We start from the raw sequence: 7,494 nt of genomic DNA on the forward strand, positions 1-7,494 counted from the left end.
GGGTCCCTTGACCCCTGAAATGCTGGCGGTTTATGTTTTCTAAAAGAAATAAGCCTATGCTCATCAGTACTAGCAAATACCTGCCCAGCAACCCCAGAAGACTGAGCAATAACGGAAGGATCCGTAGAAGGCTCTGGGATATAAGTAGGATCAGTAGTGTGGCGACTAGCCTCCTCAGAATGACGACTAGCCCCACTCCCCTTCTGATGAGGTGTAACAGATGGCGTACGGGTATGAGGTGTAACAGATGACACGACCCGTTTTGTAAACGGGGTAAAACACAAATGACACGACCCGTTGTCGGTAATAGCCGCAAAATTTAAAATTTAAAAAAAAAAAGTGGGATTTTTTGAAAAATAAATAAATTAAAAACAATAAAAAATAAAAATAAAAATAAAAAAAGATTAGCTTCTATTTTTTGAGATTTTTAGTTCCTTATATTCTTTTCTATACTAAACAATGACTATATATATCAATATATAAATGAATAAAAATAATAAAATAATAAAATATTTAATAAAAAAATAAAAAAATGACACTGTGCGGGTTACACTGCCCGCATGACACGTGACCCGACACGAAAAAAAATGGGTCACATTTGAAACGACCCGCCCTGACCCGCGGGTTGACACGACACGCATGCATCAATACCTGTATTGCCACCCTTAGGTATTATTTTTAGCCATATGTGGAGGGTCTCGGTGCTGATATCTGCCTTCATCTCATTCATGAAGACATGCATCATATCCTGATTATTTTTCATCAGGGTCTCGGCATAGCATTTCCCCCAGAGCATTTAGAACTGCAGTAATAAGATCTGGTGCGGCTAGACGACCTGCACCTCGAGTTCCACGGCGACCTTGTGCGCTACTCATGTTATCTGTACATGTAACAAAATGAAATGAGCTAATCAGAACCACACTGAGGAATCACAAATACATTAATAATAAACAGTTCACAAATAGCTAAGCAACACAAAATACAATTATACATTATCAGAGTTCCCTTACAAAACTGCTCTGATACCATAAAATGTAAAAGCCCGTTGTACACCGGTATTGTTAACATTAATTATGATATTAAGCGCAGTTACAATCACAACAGTTCATTTATAAAAATACGAGTAAACTTTTTCCGTTTATTACACGAACGTTTAAAACAATAAAAAAATAATAAATAAAAGCTGTGATTGTAACTGTAAACTCTTTGCGGAATAATTATTTAAACTACTTTTATAACTTGTTTTACATCTCTCAAGTCACTAAGGGGTTCCCATAAACCCACATAGCCAAAATCTCACTTTTAAGTTTTCTACATATCTGAACATGGTTCGCTCTTTATTTTTCTGCGGACAAACCGCATGACGCGCGCTCCTCATCTATTAGTATGTTATTCTAGACTCCATTAAATTTCTAGGAAGCTATCACATGAGTTATTTAGATCTCGTTTGCTCCAGATATCGCCGTTTGAAGTTGGACAAGCAAAGCTGCCAGCCAACCCCAAAACAGCTCCTAACATCCCTCACCAAAAAAATTACTTCAGAAAATACACTCATCCAACTGCTCTCAAATTTTTATACCACAAACTAGACACCTCAACCTTCAATTTGATATATCATACACTTAATTTAACCATGAAAAGAAGCAGGAATAATTTTCCCAAAACAGATCCAGAACTGCCACATGTGTAGTAAGAAAATGGGCAGTCTGTGTTCTCTGCCTTCTACAGGCCGACGCCCAACCCAGATTTTTACCTAATTTTACCACAAGATAGAGGACATGTCAAGATTCAGAACAACATATGGCACGTCCCTATCGGACCTCTATAGAGGGATTTATGCTCTCCCAAAATTTGTTTAAATCCTGCCAATTTCTAGAAAATTCGCTAGAGTTTCCTTTATTTTTCTAATAATCCCCAAATTTGTACAAGTGCTCTATGACCTCAAATGCACCTAATAATCATTGGGTGGCACACACAAGGACCAACAATGCCTTGGGGCTCTTACAACCCATCACAATTTATATTAAATTACTCAATTCATATCATATTGCTTACTTTATTTACACTTAACATATTTCAATCATCAATGTCTATTTACATGCATTTTCTAAACATACACATAATCATAATCCTAAAATAGGTCTATTTCCCTTTCATCATATTACATGCTTCATATTACATCAAGTATTCATTTACAAATTACAACTTTCAAATGAAATACTACACTTTACAACTCAAAATCTTTAAATACAACACGATGGATAAACCTCAAAATGACATATATAACTAGACTTAGGCAAAGTGACATGAACAAATATGACAATGAATCTCCTCCTAAATACATATGCAATGTTCATGCCCTAAGTCTAGCCTAAGCCCAATGGCCAACAAAATACAAAACCCATAATCCTCCAGCTAATCATCCCATTGGCTTCTTGCCCACCGCTCCTGCACCACTGCTACCTCCTGAAATAATGCCCCCAAGGCGGGGTGAGATATACGAATATATGTCAGTAACCAGAGGTTCTGGAGAATACTCCGCCAATGGCTCACTTCGATGCATATAAATAACATAAAATAACATCTTGAAAATGGGATAAAGCAAGGGATTTAGAGAAATAGGGGAACATATGGATACAAAATACGACGAAGCTGGAATGGTCGATGCCACACCACGCAACGTCCAACCTATTGGCTCGACATATAAGCCTACGGGTCTCATCTAAGGCGTGTTCCTAGAACATCAAACCAAGGCACCCCTCCATCCATGTACACCAGAGACTTCCTAGTGTGCTCCTATCCGGATCACACACCACGACCCTAGGTCAACTGGAACTCCCTCTCGGAGACCTATCCAGTGGAAGTCCGTAACGCCCGAAGGCAAACTGTCTACTGGCCAGAGACTCGGTACATCCAATGTACCACTAACATACATAATAAATGCATGAACATGTTATTCTACATTACTTACATACACTTCCTACCATCACCCTCAATGGGCATGGTGAAACACACAAGGGGATCAAGCCCCAGTACCAAGAGGTTACCTGTATAATCCTCTCCAATTAGCTCCAAGGCAATATATTCCCCGAGCTCGTTACACAATAGAAATGCCTACACAGAGGACATTCCCAATTACTTAGAATTCATACCAACACATGCAAGTTATCAACTCTTCAAGCATGGTTTCAAATTCTTACCTCAATCCCACTTGGTCCGGGACCAAGGGCAACCCACCGAGCTCACGGTTTAGGGTTCAAATCTACGTACGGCAACCTACAACAACCATGTACGAATCATCAATACACGACAAATCTATCAAAATATGAAAACATCAAAATTTCTTCCTCACACAAGGTGGGTTCGACCTACATAATGTTATTTAAAAATTTATTTTTCTAAATTTTCTTTCTCATTTTATTAGGCATCCTTAGGTTACGAAAAGATCATATCAAGTGCCACTTTTCATCTTACATCATTCAAACATCGTTTTGCCTAATATTTTGCTTAGGTTCCATTACACCATTGAACACTATCAATTATTTTTTCATTGGTTTTCCAACCTTCCAACCACCACACAACCCATCTAATTACCATACAATACACAACACATCATCCAATTAATTACTACAACATCATTCCCCTTAATTTTCCTTCTTGGCCAAAATCAACAAATGCCCCACACCAATGACCATTCAATTCAATTTAGCAATGTAATACACCCTATCATCCCATTATTAACTCATATACACCTCCAACAATACAATTACACAATCCTAACAATAATCCCAAACACAAAGTCATGGCACCATCAAAATTTTCGTAAGTTAAAATCATATTTTTCACCAATAATTTTTTATTGCATTTATTGCTCCTATACATCATTCTAAGACATATTCATGTACAAACATTTTCCATTTGAGCTCTCTAACAACACAAATCAACAAAACCCCCTTTAGGGTTCATGAAATAAATCCGAAAATTAAACCATCAACAAGGTGTAGGAACTTACTCAAAAGCTAGGCCGAAGGCTCCTCCATGACATCCTAAACCATTGGAGCTCCAAACAACTCCATGAACACAAAAACTCCCAAGAAATTCGTGACTGATTTTTGCTTATTTCTCACAAATGAGAGGGTTTCAAGGCTAATGGATACCACCAATGTGTTTGGAAGGTGATTTCAAACAAATTTCAAGACAAGAATCGTCTGATTCAGTTAAGAATCGATGAAGTTAGCAAGGAAAGCAATTTGAAACTCAAATGGTCCAAAAGGGAGATGAGAGAAAGGGAGATGAGAGTCATAGTGAATAGTGACAAGCTTAGGTGTTTAAGTGACTTTAAGTGGGGTGGGTCCCACCGTCACCTTACGCGATTTTAAACTAACTTGAATTTCCCTCCGATTCCACTAAACGTCTATAAATTCACAACCTATATAGAAACTCTAATTTTTAACATTAACCATTGTCCTTCAATTACCCTTGATCAGATGAATCCAGAGTTTTCCGGTCGTTAAGAGAAAATGTTGTTTTAAGCTGTTGCGCGTGCCGTAGGCACGCTTCCCCAAACCTACTTATTTCCCTCAAATTTCATCAGAAACCATATTCCCTAGTTCTATACACCATTTATAACTTGTATTCAAAACCTAGAGCTCAAAACTCAATCAGCATACTTTACGGTACAACTGTACCGTGATATTTTTACCTGGTAAAAATACTATTCACTGAATTTTCTGAAACTTTCCTAACCACTCAATTTTTCGTTCTGGTTCCATTTCCAGAGTTATTTTTATCATCTGAAACCTTCTACTCAATTTTTATCTTCCTAGGGTTATTTTTATCTTCCTTTGTATTTTGACCTAATGCTCAGGATTTTCACTAATCCTTCCCTTTAATCAATGTTTAATATTTTAATATATAATTTAGAATTGCGAGGTGTTATATGCAGGGGGCTGTTCGGGACCCTTCTTAAAGAATGATATCACCCTCAATTCTTACTCAAATTAGGCTTATGATATATCAAATTCAAGATCAAGGTGTCTAGTATTATTTGTAAGAATGTGAGAGAATTTGGTTGAGTAAAATGCTGGAAATAGCAGAAATGGTGAGGAATGTTTGGTGCCCTGTTTGTAGTTGGTTGGCAACTTTGCTTGTCCAACTTCAAACAATTATAACCGGAGCTAGAGAACTCCAAATGAGGCATGTGATACATTGTTGGAAATTTAAAAGAGTCTAGTTTAATATAATAAAAGATGAGAAATTAATTATGAGTGTGTCACGGATAGTGTTGAGAAAATAGAAACATGTTCAGTGTTAGGAAAAGTGAAAAAGTGAGTTTTATGCTAAATTGGTTTATAGGAACATCTTAGAAACTTAAAATAAGTATTGTACGATAGTTAAGCAAGTATAATATTAATTCCGCATTTGGATTTCAGTTATGATCATAGTTTATAGCATTACGTTTTATATTATTTTCATATGCTTACGTAATGAAAAGGAAAAAGTGTACTCGTATTTTTAAATAAATTACTGCGATTGTAACTGCGCTTAATATCATAATCAATGTTAATAATATCGGTGTACAACAGGTTGTTACAGGAATTCTACTCCTCAGTGTGAAAAGTGTAAGAGGTATCATAGATGCCCGTGTACTGCAGCTCTAAATTCTTGTTTTAAGCGTGGCAAGGTTGGCCACTATGCCAGAGACTGCTATAGCAATGTTGGGCAGGCTGTGAATCTACAAGCCTTGCCATTTGTTCCTACTGTGGGACGTGTGTATACTACCAATGTGCAGCAGACTGAAAAGGCAGCGAATCTGGTAAAAGGTATAATTTTCATTGCTAATCATAACTTATTTGTTTTGTTTGATTCGGGAGCAACGCATTATTTTATTGCGGAATATGTGGCTAATGGGTTTAATTTAAAGGTGACAAAAATGGACCCCCCTATGCATATTACTACTACTACTACTACTACAAGAGAGAGGTTAGTGATTCCTCCTTTATTTGTAAAGGTGTTGAGTTTGTATATGAAGGTAGGGATTACACTGTTGATCTGATTGTCTTACCCCTTGCCTCGGTTAATTTGTTTTTTGGGATGGACTGGATATCTCAAAATTTCACAATGATTGATTGCTGCAGAAAGAGGTTGACTTTATCTCATGAGAAGCCCGCTGTTAATCCTTTTCCTTATTTGTCTGTATGTCAAACTATTAAGGCCTTGAAGGTTGGGGCCTTGGGCTATGTATTGTTGGGTGGTATGGTCGGTGAGAAGGAAAAGAAATTCTGAATATTTCGGTGGTGAATGAATTTGCAGATGTTTTTCCTGAAGAAATACTGAAATTCTGACCTGAGAGAGAGATTGAATTCTTCATTGATCTGTTGCCTGGTGTGGGGCCTATCTTTTTGGCTCCATACCGGATGTCGCCGCTGGAATTGGCAAAGCTAAAGAAACATATTGAAGAGATTTCTACGAAAAACATTATCATACCTAGGGTGTCTCCATGGGGAGCAATTAAATAAAATAAATATCAAGAACAGATACCTTGTGCCATGAATTGATGATATTTTGGAGTAACTGAGAGGTGATTGTGTGTTTTCTAAGATTGATCTTCGGTCTGGATTAAGCCAGAGGATGTGCCTAAAATGGCGTTCCGATCGAGATACGTATATTTTCAGTACCAAGTGATTCCATTTGGACTCACTAATGCTCCGGCGGTGTTCATCGACTACATGAATCGTATCTTTAAAACATATCTGAACCAGTTTGTTATTGTATTCATTGATGATATCTTGATCTATTCCAAGAGTAAAGAGGAGTATACGGATCATTTGATGACTGTGTTGCAGGTGTTGAAAGAGAAAAAGTTGTATGCTAAACCGTCTAAATGTGAATTCTAGTTATCTGAGGTGCAATTTCTGGGTCATGTTATTTCTGCTAATGGTGTTGCGGTTGATCCAAGTAAAATAGAAGCGGTAAGTGATTGGGAACAAACTAAGACTGTGACTGAGATTAGGAGCTTTCTGGGTTTAGCTGGTTATTACCGCAGGTTTATACAAGGGTTTTCTACAATGGTACTGCCATTGACCCGCTTGACACGGAAGGATACTCCTTTTGTGTGGACCCAGGAATGTGAAAAGGGCTTTTTAACTCTGAAGGAGAAATTGACTACAGCTCTGGTGTTGACTCTTCTAGATCCAGAGGGCGAGTTTGAGTTATATTGTGATGCTTCTAAGAAAGGGTTAGGTAGTGTGCTAATGTAGGAAATGAGAGTTATTGCTTACGCATCAAGCAATGCGAGTTGACTTCTGTACTGAGAGATTGGCAAAGCTCTATGTGAATAAGATTGTACAGCTTAATGGGATTCATGTTAGCATTGTAAGCGATCAGCACCCGAAATTTACTTCATGTTTCTGGGGAGCTTTACAGCAGGATTTTGGCACTCAGCTAAGGTGAGCACTGCATATCATCTGCAGACTAATGGTTAGACTGAGAGGA

This window comes from Gastrolobium bilobum, unplaced genomic scaffold, assembly GCF_033153095.1.
Source record: "Gastrolobium bilobum isolate Gb01-03AN ecotype WA unplaced genomic scaffold, APGP_CSIRO_Gbil_v1 utg152861, whole genome shotgun sequence".
In the NCBI taxonomy this organism is placed as follows: Eukaryota; Viridiplantae; Streptophyta; class Magnoliopsida; order Fabales; family Fabaceae; genus Gastrolobium; species Gastrolobium bilobum.